The following is a 14,874-nucleotide window of genomic DNA, read 5'->3' as shown; positions in this document are numbered from 1 at the left end:
TTTGTTTTTGAAGGGCCTGTGGGAGAAGCACTGTACTGGAAGCGCCTTATACTGTAAAACAAATCTCCACAGATTTTGCTATTAGAGTCCTATCTAGCCATACAGATACTATGAAGACTAAAAACCCATAGTATAAACTACATTGTGTGCTTGACATTATATGTCCTTTACCATTCCAGGATCTAGGCAAGTTAGGGTGTAGATCAATCTTCTTGTTTAAATATGAATGAAACAATATTTTTATTAAAGAAAGACAGAAAGAAGTCAGAGGGCCGGCTCCCTGGCCTGGTGGTTAAGGGAGTTGGACCCCATATGGCTGACCAAGAGGTTCTAGTGCCTGACCCACTGACTTGAGAAACATGCTGACACTGTGAAATTGTGAGATAGGTAAAGTTTGGCTATTGGTGTTTTGGGTCATCACACCTCATCTTTGACCCCACTCTCTTGAAGGTTAAAGTGAGTAACTGGGCAAGTATGTTGGAGTAAAACAACTGTGCAAGTATCTGCAACACTCACTTTGCTCAGGTCACTGAGGGATGAACAGATGCAGAAATTGGGTGGGATGTGGAGGGGATGGGTTAGAGGTAAACCACACTCTGTAGTGTGCATTTTTCTATGTTTAGGAATAAAGTGCCCTTGAGCAGAGACTGAGGAGGAAGGGATAGAGGATGGGGAGCACCTCCAGCCAGATTATACCATTGGGAAGGGGCCTGGTCCAGGAAAGCTGGTAAAACAACAAAAAGACTACAGAAACGATAACCAACATCCACCATCACATTCTGTAGAATAAACTTGTTTAAGCCAGAGGGGTCTTTTATGGAGTTTCCAGAAGATGAACCATTTTAATGGACTTATTTCTGTCCTAATCTCAACATTCTGAGCTCAAGATTTTATAATCAGCCAACCTTTCTCTCCCACTCTTCTTTCTCTGGTCTGCCACTGTGGCTCCCAGATGGTGAGAACACCCACTTACTCACTGTGCTCCATCCCTGACTCCAGCCTTGGCAGAGTGTGATGGTGCTCTTTTCTTCTGTCCTGGTCACTCACTGCCTCATGTCCCTGAGTTCTATTTAACTTTTACATATAAAAAACTGAAATTGAGGGCCAGCAGATGGTATAGTAGTTACGTCGCTGGACTCCTACATGTCCGGCTAAGGTGTGGAGGTGATTTTTCCTGTCCCTCTCACTGGCTCTCTCTCTCAGAGTGCACACATCCTAAAGCAAAAACCTCTTTTACACACACACACACACACACACACACACACACAAAATCCAACAAAACAAAACTGGAATTGCCATTCTTTACATATGAGAACAGCTAAATATACTTCTCTGTGCTCCTAGGATTGAGATGGGGGCAAGGGAAACTGGTGAGCCGCACAAGTGGATAAAGCACAAGAAATATTGGCTACTGGGGCAGCAAATGTAGTAAATTCATCTTTTGATTGTATGTGTGTGCATGCATGTGTAGAAGATTAAATTATGAAAGGCCAATTTGCAAGCATTATTTATAGATACTATAAGAGTAACAAAGGGGGGACCAGCAATTAGCGTAATGGTTATGTCGCTGGACTCCCACACAGTCGACCGCAGTTCGAGTCCTAGACCCAGTGGCTTAAACTCATGCCGGGCGCGTGTGCGTGCGTGCCCAAGATCCCGAGAGGAGAATGGAGAAGGGATTGCAGCGTGGCCATCCCCCCCGGGGGGGGTGATTTCTCGCTTTCTGTCTCTCTGTCTCTCTCTGTCTGCCTGGCGAGCGCACGCGCCCTGTAGCAAAAACCTCTCCAAAAAAAAAAAAAGAGTAACAAAGGGGAAAAAAGAGCTAGTTATAAATACTTCTGCCCAAATATTAAATTCCACTTTGTGTTCAGTGCAGATTCTTATTCCATCAGCTAGCCAAGAAGTCTATTTTCGTTTTTGCTTTTTTTTTTTATTTTACACATTACTGCCTTTGATTTAGGATGAACTTTTAATGAACTTTTCTGACCAAGGAGGCAATCATCTCTTGGTCCTTTAAACATCCCCTGAAGATAAAGACTGAGGGGAAAGGGGCATCTTCTGACCCAGACACAGCAGGCATCTATCTTACTTCCCAGAGGACTCTCTCACTCATTTATTCTTCATTCTTTTCAGCCTCCCTTAAGCTTCTATCCTCTTTTCAAACTAGCTGCTTTACAAGTATGACTGATTCTCTTCTAGCTTTTTTCCTCACTAGTACAACAGTCTCTCATTATCCATGGTTATACTTCCTCAGTATGTTACTTCTGATCAACTGCAGTCCAGATTTCTTAAGTGGAAAATTACAGAAATAAACAATTCATAAGTTGTGTGCCATTCTAAGTATTGTGATGAAACCTCACTCCATCCCATTCTGTCCCACCCATTATGTGAATCATCCCTTTTTCCAGAGATCCACATTGTGTACACTACCTGACCATTACAGAGAATGGAAGAGAAGGTATTGCAAAATGGCTGTACCCCCTGGGGGTTATTTCTCACTTTATTTCTCTCTCTCTATCTCTATCTCCCTCTCTCCCACTTGGCCTATCACAAATTTAAATTATAAAAAGAACTTATTTCTTTCAAGAGCAAGAGAGAGAGAGAGAGAAGGCGGGAGAGAGATATGACCTCCCAATAGGGCCCCAATTTCACAAACCACCCCAGCCTTTAGCAAGCCTCAGACCATGGGTAAGCACGTACCTGGTGCACTCAGGAGGGGTCTAGACATGAACTAGGAATCTTCCAGTGGGATTGTCTCACAGAGCTTCATATTTTACTGCTGTGGTGCACTCCACATGCCACATACCTCTGGCCCCATGTATATTTTTTCCATAATGCACATTCCCATGAACTTTTTGAAGACTCTTTATATAGCAGAGACTGCTTTTTCACCTAGCCCAGTTTTTTTTTTTTTTCCTCTTGGGCATACAGAAGGACTACTTTCCCCAGTTCCTTTGCAGTTTGGTGTCCTGGGGACTGAGTTCCAGCTAATGGATGGAAAGTACCATGAGAATTTTGAATAAATATGCCTTCATGCTTTCAGCATCAGCTTGATGCAAAGGAATGGGGTAATCTTAGAAGTTAAGAAGAGAAGACACTGCAATTTAATTGTAAGATGCTATTGATTACAAGATATAACCCAATGTTAAATGCTGAAGAAAGTGACTTTAATCAAATATATTAATGGTGATATTTTGATCACTGAACAGGTAAAGTCTCCCTTCTAAATGATATATTGGCATTGGATTTATATCTAGAGCTCTTGCTGGTTTGGTTAGAATGCCTCAGTCTTGAACAGTCTGATCAATCCTGGTTGTAGCACTACTCAAATATTAACTGTTTTGTCTGCTTTGTTCTTTGCTGTTTGAGTAACACCTGGAAAACCTCTTATACATAAACAAACATTTATTGGATGGGTGAACTGAAAGCTGCAGACTAGTTGTGGCTTTGTGAACTTGCTTGACAAACCAACCAGTTTCTCTTAGGCTTAGCCACAGGGAAGCTTCTGGATGGTGGCAAGAAACTCAAGGAACCTGATGCTGTACCTTAGAGGCTGATAACTTTGTTGGAGTACATAATCTTTTTGTAAAGAATTTGTAGGAAAAAAAACAAACAAATAAACAAGGACCAAGTTCTGTTGTATAAGTTAAGTGGACAGCTGTTGAAAAAAAGATCAGAGTGGCAGTTTGAATTGTGGTGTGATGAAGGAGTAGGTGGTGGCATCTCGCTGTGTGTCTGACTAGCCCTTTTTCTGCCTTGCTCGTGTGAGCTTCAGCAGAATTTGAAATGTCTGGTGGTAAGGCTGGGAAGGACTCCAGGAAGGCTAAGACAAAAGCGGTTTCCCACTTGAAGAGAGCCCGCTTGCAATTCCTTATAAATACTTCTGCCCAAATATTAAATTCCACTTTGTGTTCAGTGCAGATTCTTATTCCATCAGCTAGCCAAGAAGTCTATTTTCGTTTTTGCTTTTTTTTTTTATTTTACACATTACTGCCTTTGATTTAGGATGAACTTTTAATGAACTTTTCTGACCAAGGAGGCAATCATCTCTTGGTCCTTTAAACATCCCCTGAAGATAAAGACTGAGGGGAAAGGGGCATCTTCTGACCCAGACACAGCAGGCATCTATCTTACTTCCCAGAGGACTCTCTCACTCATTTATTCTTCATTCTTTTCAGCCTCCCTTAAGCTTCTATCCTCTTTTCAAACTAGCTGCTTTACAAGTATGACTGATTCTCTTCTAGCTTTTTTCCTCACTAGTACAACAGTCTCTCATTATCCATGGTTATACTTCCTCAGTATGTTACTTCTGATCAACTGCAGTCCAGATTTCTTAAGTGGAAAATTACAGAAATAAACAATTCATAAGTTGTGTGCCATTCTAAGTATTGTGATGAAACCTCACTCCATCCCATTCTGTCCCACCCATTATGTGAATCATCCCTTTTTCCAGAGATCCACATTGTGTACACTACCTGACCATTACAGAGAATGGAAGAGAAGGTATTGCAAAATGGCTGTACCCCCTGGGGGTTATTTCTCACTTTATTTCTCTCTCTCTATCTCTATCTCCCTCTCTCCCACTTGGCCTATCACAAATTTAAATTATAAAAAGAACTTATTTCTTTCAAGAGCAAGAGAGAGAGAGAGAGAAGGCGGGAGAGAGATATGACCTCCCAATAGGGCCCCAATTTCACAAACCACCCCAGCCTTTAGCAAGCCTCAGACCATGGGTAAGCACGTACCTGGTGCACTCAGGAGGGGTCTAGACATGAACTAGGAATCTTCCAGTGGGATTGTCTCACAGAGCTTCATATTTTACTGCTGTGGTGCACTCCACATGCCACATACCTCTGGCCCCATGTATATTTTTTCCATAATGCACATTCCCATGAACTTTTTGAAGACTCTTTATATAGCAGAGACTGCTTTTTCACCTAGCCCAGTTTTTTTTTTTTTTCCTCTTGGGCATACAGAAGGACTACTTTCCCCAGTTCCTTTGCAGTTTGGTGTCCTGGGGACTGAGTTCCAGCTAATGGATGGAAAGTACCATGAGAATTTTGAATAAATATGCCTTCATGCTTTCAGCATCAGCTTGATGCAAAGGAATGGGGTAATCTTAGAAGTTAAGAAGAGAAGACACTGCAATTTAATTGTAAGATGCTATTGATTACAAGATATAACCCAATGTTAAATGCTGAAGAAAGTGACTTTAATCAAATATATTAATGGTGATATTTTGATCACTGAACAGGTAAAGTCTCCCTTCTAAATGATATATTGGCATTGGATTTATATCTAGAGCTCTTGCTGGTTTGGTTAGAATGCCTCAGTCTTGAACAGTCTGATCAATCCTGGTTGTAGCACTACTCAAATATTAACTGTTTTGTCTGCTTTGTTCTTTGCTGTTTGAGTAACACCTGGAAAACCTCTTATACATAAACAAACATTTATTGGATGGGTGAACTGAAAGCTGCAGACTAGTTGTGGCTTTGTGAACTTGCTTGACAAACCAACCAGTTTCTCTTAGGCTTAGCCACAGGGAAGCTTCTGGATGGTGGCAAGAAACTCAAGGAACCTGATGCTGTACCTTAGAGGCTGATAACTTTGTTGGAGTACATAATCTTTTTGTAAAGAATTTGTAGGAAAAAAAACAAACAAATAAACAAGGACCAAGTTCTGTTGTATAAGTTAAGTGGACAGCTGTTGAAAAAAAGATCAGAGTGGCAGTTTGAATTGTGGTGTGATGAAGGAGTAGGTGGTGGCATCTCGCTGTGTGTCTGACTAGCCCTTTTTCTGCCTTGCTCGTGTGAGCTTCAGCAGAATTTGAAATGTCTGGTGGTAAGGCTGGGAAGGACTCCAGGAAGGCTAAGACAAAAGCGGTTTCCCACTTGAAGAGAGCCCGCTTGCAATTGCTTGCTGGGCCATATTCATCAACACCTGAAATCTAGAACAATCAGCCATGGACGTGTGGACATGACTACTGCTACTGCAATCCTGGAGTACCTCACTGCAGAGGTACTTGAGCTGGCAGGAAATGTGTCAGAAGACTTAAAGATAAAGCATATTACTCCTGATCACTTGCAACTTGCTATTAGTGGAGATGAGGAATTGGACTCTCTCATCAAGGCCACAATTTCTGGTGGTGGTGTTATTCCATACATCCATAAATCTCTGATTGGGAAGGAAGGACAAAGAAGACTGTCTAAGGGATGCCTGGATTCCTTATTATCTCGGGACTCTAAATACTCTAACAGCCGTCCAGTGTTGGTGTTTCTAATGGACTGTATCTCTGTGAAAAACACATTTTTGCTTTTTTGTAATTTGAGTGAGTTGGAAGTTTAATTTGCTTTCCAATCAACCAAATTTCTGCATTCAAGTCTTAATATTTAAGTGTTACTGTGACTTCAAAGAAGCTATTAATTCCGAAGTAGTGGGTTTTGATTGAGCTGACTGTTTTTAAGAAACTATTTGGGTTTTAATTGTGATGCAGAAGTCATAGTAACAAATATTTGGTTTTGTATAGACATTATATCCACTCTGGTAGATAAGCTCAATAAAGGTCATTACCACCCCCCAAGCCCCCTCCAAAAAAAAAAAACCCACAAAAAAACCCCAAAAAACAGACTGTTTTTCTTCCCCTGTAGCACTTGTGGGCCTATAGGTCTGTGTTGAGCCATGGACATTAGTCTCTGTTCCACAGGATGGGATTTGTTAAAGTTGTCAGAAATTAGGACTACTTTATGAGATACCAAGTGAAATTTAGAAGATGACGAGAGGGTAAAACTGATTACTATGCTTGGAAATGCTTGGTGATCCAAGATAGAAATATGTACAACACACCCAAATACAGGATGATAGTTCATGTAACTACCAGAGACATCATTTGTCAGATCGCTTGTGCCCATATAGAAGGGGATCTGATAGTCTGCACAGTTTATGCACATGAACTACCAAAATATGGTGTGAAGGTTGGCCTGACGAATCATGCCGCAGCATACTGTACTGGCCTGCTGCTGGCCCGCAGACTTCTCAATAGGTTTGGCATGAACACGATCTATGAAGGCCAAGTGGAAGTGACCAGAGATGAGTACAATGTAGAAAGCATTGAGGGTCAACCTGATGCCTTCACCTGCTATTTGGAGGCAGGCCTTGCCAGAACCACCACCGGCAATAAAGTTTTGGGGGCCTTGAAGGGAGCAGTGGTGGATGGAGGCTTATCTACTCCTCACAGTACCAAACGATTTCCTGGTTATGATTCTGAAAGCAAGGAATTTAATGCAGAAGTACATCAGAAGAACATCACACTTCAGAATGTTGTAGCTTATATGCATTACCTAATGGAAGAAGATGAAGACACTTATAAAAAATAATTCTCTCTGGGCCAGCAGTTGGTGTAATGGCTATGTCGCTGGACTCCCATGTCATTGACCACAGTTTGAGTTCCGGACCTGGTGGCTTAGACTCATACTGGGCGCGTGTGCGTGTGTGCCCAAGATCCCAAGAGAAGAATGGAGGAGAAGGGATTGGGGCATGGCCGTACCCTCTGGAGGGTTATTTCTCACTTTCTGTCTCTCTGTCTCTCTCTTTCTGTGAATGCACGCACCCTATACCAAAAACAAAACAAAACAAAACAAAACAAAAAATTCCAAAGAACCCCCAAAAACAAAAACTGGAGGGTTATTTCTCACTTTCTGTCGTCTCTCTCTTTCTGTGAATGCACGCACCCTATACCAAAAACAAAACAAAACAAAACAAAACAAAACAAAAAATTCCAAAGAACCCCCAAAAACAAAAACCAAAACAAAACAGAGACAATTCTCTCTTGGGGACCAGCAGTTGGCATGATGGCTATGTTGCTGAACTCCCATGTAGTCAACTGCAGTTTGAGTCCCGGGTCCTGTGGCTTAAAGTCACACCAGGTGCGTGTGAGTGCATGCCCAAGATCCTGAGGGGGGAATGGAAGAGAAGGAATTGCGGTGTGTTCTTCCCCAGTGCGGGGTAATTTCTCGCTTTCTATCTCTCTTTCTGGCAAGCACATGCTCTTATATCCAAAAACCTCTCAAAAAGAAAAGCAAAGAAAAGAAACAATTCTCTCAATACATCAAGAACAATGTAACTTCAGACATGTTGGAGGTGTATAAGAAAGCTCTCACTACAATAGGAGAGAATCTAGTCAGTGAAAAGCAGTCATGAAAGAAGTTAAAAAGAAGAGGGGGAAATTGTCCCAAAATGTTCCTTGCCCAGAAGAAAGATGGTACCCCAAAAGAAGGCAAACTTCAGGAGTGGGCTGCTGAGAGCTAAACCAAACACCGCTAATCTTCATTCATCCCTTTCTGTAGTCAGACCCTTTGACACAAGAATTTGCAGCCCCTTCCACGAATAAGGTAAAGAATGTCTTCCAGCTCCTTGAGTTTGAGTTTGGCCCCATGACTTGCTCTAGCCAAGGGGATGTATGGGTATATGCATCGTGGTGCCTCCAAGACCATGCCCAGGCTCCGCAATTTCCTAGGGTAGTTCATATGACTCAGCATATCATCTTATTCCTGGCTATAATTTATTACCAAGAAAGGATTCCAAGCAAAATCAGCAAAGACAGAGGAGCAGGGGACACAGTCCAGAGGGACCCAGGTTCAGGCTCCCAGAGCCCTTTTTCCCAGGGAGTCACAGAGTACATCCTTAACTTCCCTAGTAACGGGTTGTGACACGTGTGGAATGTAATAAGGAAGTGTATAGAAAAATTATCATCAGGAGGATCCCATACAGGATGGTAGGGCCGCAGTTATTCCTATAAGAGGGCTAGCCAGTTAAAACAAATCCCAATAGCCATAAAGGTTTATGTTAGAAAGCTAGGTGGTTTCCCTGTATGAGCTCCCCCTCCACCCCACCCCCCCACCCCTTCCTGAGGCATGAATTCAGGTGCAGCTGGTAAGCTGAAGCTTCCTAGGGTGAAGGCAGAGTTGTAATAATCAGGACAGACATACAAGTGGTATAGTCCTAGGTGGCATACATGGCACCTCTGGAAACACAGGATGTACCATTATTAGGGCATTCCCAGCAGGGCATACCTCAGCCAGGCAGTTCAGATTAACAGCATCTCCAAGAGGCCACCCACGATGGGGGCCCCACACTAGGGTTCTCATTTCAGTTCAGATAATTCAGTTCAGCCCTTGATTTTAGACTTTCTGAGATAGTCAATAGCAAACAGTTTTGTTTGTCCATGATGTCAGTTTATCACCTCATGAGTGCAGGCATATTTATAGGTGTTCCGTGTTGAAAGTGCTGGCGCTTGGGCCATCTGGTGATAAGTCTTGCTGTGGGTGCTATCCCTGTGTGACTGGGCTCTGGAGTCAGTTTGAGTTTAAAGTGCTGGCGGCAGCTTGCAAAAGCAGTGCGGGAGTTTTTCCTCATGGAGAGAGGAAAGCTCCAGGGAACACTTCTAAAAACAAAGTTCATTAATGTCCCTCCCAACCTCCATTTCTCCCGATGTCTCTTAGGAGCTAGGGCTCTTTTTCTTTCTTTCTTTTTTTTTTTTTTCTTTTTGAGAGGTTTTTCCTGTAGGGCACGTGTGCTCACCAGAAAGGCAGAGAGACAGAAAGCAAGAAATCATCCCCCTGGGAGGATGGCCATGCCACAATCCCTTCTCCTCCATTCTCCTCTCAGGATCTTGGGCATGCATGCACATGCGCCCTGCGTGAGTTTAAGCCACTGGGTCCAGGACTTGAATTGCAGTGGACCACGCAGGAGTCCAGCAACATAGTTGTTACGCCAACTGCTGGTCCTGGTGCCAGGGCTTTTAAAAAATTATTTTTTAAAGTTTTTATTCTTGTTACAAAGTCAGTATTTTTCATTTAGTAAGCATGACTTTATATTTTTTCCTAATTCTTCTTTTCCTTCATCAAACTTTTAGTCTGAAACTTTGTAGGCAAGGGGACACAATTATTTTCTATTTTTTCTTCTTTTTTTAATAGAGGTTTTTGCTATAGGGCACGTGCACTTGCTATAAAGACAGAGAGATAGAAAGGGAGAAATCACCCCCCCCCCCCCCGGGGGGTGGCATGTTGCAATGCAATCCCTTCTATTCTCCTCTTGGGATCTTGGGGAAGCATGTATATGTGCCTGGTGTGAGTTTTTTTTTTTTTTTTTTTTAGAAAATTAGGAATTGTTTTATTTGCAGCTTTAAGCTGCTAGGTCTGGGACTTGAACTGCAGTTGACTATGTGGGAGTCCAGCGATATAACCATTATGCCATCTGCTGGTCCCAGAAAACCATTTCACAGAAAACCATTTTTATACCATTGGGTCGCTGGAAAAGTCATGATCTATTTTTCTATGCAAAATTGTGACATGACTTTTCCGAACATCCAATACTTTACCAGAAAGGTACATGGTGTTCAGGAATCAGGATGGAATCTTGAATTTGCAAAAAGTTCCAAAGTGAGTTTAAATAGCCTCCCCCCGCTTTTGTCCTCATCATTTATCTAGAGAGCAGCCTAGAAAAGATCGATCCTCTTCTGGGAACAGCTGCATTTACTAATCAAACTGTCTTCTAAGCTGTGTATATCAAGAGAAAGGAAATAGTCAAGCTATCAGTCTTCTGTAGCAAACTGCAACTGATACTGAAAGTCAGATAGAAGTCAATAGAAGGAAGACATTCCCCAGAGTGGGAGTCTGATCTGTCAGGGCTGGTGGAGGAGTCACAGTTGCTGTGACAGGCCCTTCTCAATGGGTAGTTCGGCAGCATTCACAAGCGAGGAATGCAGTCAGCCTGTGTGTTGGCACTGTGCAGCAGAGCAACTCAATGTTAGGTGGTCTCATCAGAGTAAACCCTTTTCCATGTGTACTTAACCCAGATGGTCCAGCCAGCATCAATGATGTTTTTGGAGTTTATGTCCCCACGGAAGGACATCTCTAATCTGTGCTGATCCCCAAGTTGAAGTCCTATTGGGCATATTGCCTGTTTTCAGTTCAACACAGCTTGTCCTGAGGCTGAAAGAGCTGTTAGCAGAGAGTATCAAGTGTTAGCTTAAAGTCCAAAAAATTAGGATCTGTGAATTCAAGATTGCAAAAAGAGCCAGAGGGTTTTGCTTGTTTGTTCTTGGCAGCAACAAAGGGGAGGCACTACACATCTCTAATTACTTTTAGGATTAGACTGATGGGCTAGGGGCTGGCTAGGTCCAAGGTAGATGGCCAGTGACCATGGAGTGATTATGGAGCAGAGGGCTCATCACTTTCTGAATACCTCCTTGTATATCTTTTTCAGGTCAGAAACACTTTGTATTCATTAGTTAAGGTTCTTCACAGAACAGACTAATAGGGAGTATATGTGTATATAAGGGTACTTAAAAATATTCATGAAAGGGTGGAATTAAAATATGAGTTTATTTTGGTGGAAACAATTTTGAAATCCCTGTATAGTTTTCCTATAATACACATTTTCATAAACTTTTTGAAGATCCGTTGTGTGTGTTTTAAGGAATTGACTTGCATGATTATGGAGGCTTAAAGTCCAAAATCTGGATGGTGGGCAGGCAGGCTGGACACTCAGAGTGAGCTGATGCTGCAGTGAGAAGGCCTTCTGTTGCAGAACTCCCTCTGCTAGGGGAGGTCAGGGTTTTTTGCTCTATTCAGACCTTAAGCTGATTGGATGAGGCTCACCCATATCAGGCAAGTCAATCTGCTTTGCTCAAATTCCACTAATTTATATGTAGATTACATATAATAACATCCAGGATAACGTTTGACCAAATATCTGGACCCTCTAAATTGACACATAAAATAAACATCACACAATGTTGAACTCTGCTTCATCCCTTTCAGTAAACATTTGTTGAGCACCATCTGCATCCCAGATACTTTTCAAGGTGCTGGGAATATTGGAGTGAAGTAAATAGGTCTGCCTTTGGTGCTCACACACTCTTGGGAAGGACAATCAGTCAGTCATAATGCAGGGCCTGGTCTCTTCACTATGGAGGGTCTCCCATACACCTGACAAGGCTTCTGGCTGAGCCCTGCATTTACATGGTACCACAGTCACCTGGTTTCTCTCTAATCCCTGAGATTCTCCCCTGAGAGGAGAAATGGGGGCTTATGTTCATCCTGCCACACCTGTAGTCTTCAGTTAATTTCTTCGTGTGTGACTACAGCTGTTAACAGAAACATATGTGGAAGATTATCCAAACTATCAAAGAGGGAAGTGTTAACACATGTTCATAGACAGATGAGTATTTTGAAAAATGTTCAAAAAGAAAGGATTGCTGTCAGTTGCACTTGGATGTGTTTTACCACTGTTGATAGATCTGTCTTTTAAAGATACCTTAATATTAATACCAGTGGATTTGACATGTGTGTTACGGAGAGGACACTGGAATCTTTTTTTGTTTTTTTTTTGCTATAGAGTGCGTGCACTCATCAAAAAGACAGAGAGAGATAGACAGAAAGCGAGAAATCACCCCCTAGGGGGATGGCCACACTGCAATCCCTTCTCTTGAGATCTTGGGCACGCACGAACACACTCCCGGCGTGAGTTTAAGCCACTGGGTCTGGGACTCGAATGGCGATCGACTACGTGGGAGTCCAGCGACATAGCCATTACACTAACTGCTGGTCCCAGGACACTGGGATCTTAGAATCCAAATCTTAATTTGGAGAGAACACCCTTCCTCATTCTTGACACACCAAGTTGAAGATTTTCTCTGGTATGACCATCAGATAAAGCCTATGATGTCTGTAGTGGACATATGTTGTTTTCCCATTGTTTCTTCCTTTGCGAATTGTTCCTCTCCCAGTTCATGCATTCTTCTTGGACCTGTCCCTTGTGGGACTGACTCACATGACCCCTGTTCTTCTGAGTGCAGGGTTATGGGTCCAGGGATGGCATGCGAGCCACACTGGCACATCCGTTCTTGGTTGCTGGTGCTTTCACTTTCTTCTTTACCTTCTAAGGTTTCTGCTTTACCGCAGAATCATGCTGCTGAGCTCTAATTGCATTAGATAGTTGGAATAGATCATAAAATTTATTTAAAATACAATTTAAAACTTGAAACACTATCATATTGTTTGGGGTTGTCAATATTTTTTTTTTATGAAAATATACTTTTCTATGAAAATATAATTTTCTATGAAAATAAAACATCATGACTTTTCTGATGACCCAATATTATAAATAGTGCTTCTATAAACATTCTTGGCTACATCTTTTGGTAAATATATATGAGGGATGTTTGAGAAGTTTATGGAAAATGTCTGCCATAAAAAAAAAAAACCCTGCATAGATTTCAATTTTTTGTTTGCACCAAAATAAACGCACAGTTTAATTGTATTTTTTCATGAACTTTTTGAAGTCCCTTCATGTTGTATACATTGCTGTTGGGTATACAGCAGGAGAGGAAATACATATGTTCATCTTTAGTTAGTATCGACAACCAGTTTTCCAAAGAGGTAACACCAAATTCCCATTGGCACTGTGTTAGAATTCTAACTCAACATCTTTGCCAATATTTCATAGTGCCTATGTTTTCAGTTTAGTCATTTGGTAAATGAGTCATTTTATTTTAAAGCTGTATTTAATTTCAAATTGTTGTAAAATGAACACGAGGGCTCGCCCAGAGCCTTTTGGTTAGGCTAGCCAGAGAAAACATAGCTGATTGCAATTCAAATCCTGACCTTGACAGCTTAAGAGCATGCCAGGTACATGTGTATGAGTGGCCAAAATCTTGATGAAATGGAGAAATGGGGGAGAAGGCATTGTGGTATGACCATGCCCCAAGGAGGGTACTTTCTCTTTTTCTCTTGCTCACTCTGTCTTTTCTGGTGAGTACATGCAACTCCTGACAATTAAAAAAAAATAGATTAACATTATTCAATTGACTATTAGAATCAATAGATTCCATTCCTTAAGAGGTAACGAAAGTTCATAATTTTTAGAACTTTGGGGGAAATGTTCTATATTACACGTTAATTACCACATGTAGATATTTTCCACATTGTACGTTTTTTGCGGGGTACATTCCTACTTTCAACCATAAAATTACTGATATGAACTGAGTAGTCCCAAGTTAAGAATGTTACCAAATGTAGGCATAACATTAGTGAGTACCTCACACTGTGATAGAGGAACTATTACTCATGGGGCCAGCAGGCAACATGGTGGTTAAGGCACTAGACTCCCACATGACCAATTGCGGATTGAGTCCTGGATCTGGCCTCTTGTTTTCTCACTTTCTCCCTCTCTCTCTGGTGAGTGCATATGCCCTATAGCAAAATAAATAAATTTTAAAAATTAAATAAATAATTCTTAAAGAAATAGTACTTGTTTCCCAAACATCACCAGCTTAGGGGCAAAATTAGTCACATTAACCATCCTTTACAAAATAATATTTCTTTGATTCTTCCTCTAACTACTATGGGAAACTGCAGGCCCTCTCTATTGCTCGTAATAGTTAGGTGAGTCCTTAGGAATGGCCTCCTGTAAGCACAAGGACAAGGCACTGACGGTGTCCAGCTCTCCTGCTTGCTCTCATTTGCTGGGTAATGTCTCGGGTTGCTGCCCAAGTCTGAAGTAGCAGCCTTGCTAACACCCACTGAAGGAACTGAAACCACCCACTGACACACCACTCAGCTTGGAGTGCCAATTGCACCTTCTCTGTCAAGGCGAAATTGCCGATACAGGCTTTTGCCAAGGCTTGAAATCTTCAGGGTCCCAGTGGAATTTTAATGAGATTGCTCTTTTTAGTTTTACCTGCTTTTTAAATCCATTGAATGCGGGCCAGAAGACATTGGGCGTGGCCATTACTGGGAGGCACCAAGAACCTTCTGTCCCGTCTGGCCCTATCTCGATGTCACTGAAGTCACTTTGTGTACTTGACTTCTCTTT

The 14,874-nt window shown here is 41.9% G+C and overlaps 2 pseudogenes; both read left to right on the top strand.

The window, feature by feature from the left end:
• The first annotated feature begins 3,786 nt into the window (after nt 1–3,786).
• LOC102484258 (histone H2A.Z pseudogene) lies at nt 3,787–6,345 on the top strand (annotated as a pseudogene).
• A 359-nt stretch (nt 6,346–6,704) lies between these two features.
• Nucleotides 6,705–8,386, top strand: LOC114010036 (60S ribosomal protein L5 pseudogene; annotated as a pseudogene).
• Nucleotides 8,387–14,874: the final 6,488 nt, after the last annotated feature.

The sequence above is a fragment of the Tupaia chinensis genome, unplaced genomic scaffold (genome assembly GCF_000334495.1).
Source record: "Tupaia chinensis unplaced genomic scaffold, TupChi_1.0 Scaffold000688_1, whole genome shotgun sequence".
Classification (NCBI taxonomy): domain Eukaryota; kingdom Metazoa; phylum Chordata; class Mammalia; order Scandentia; family Tupaiidae; genus Tupaia; species Tupaia belangeri.
This window is presented reverse-complemented; position numbering and strand designations above follow the sequence as displayed.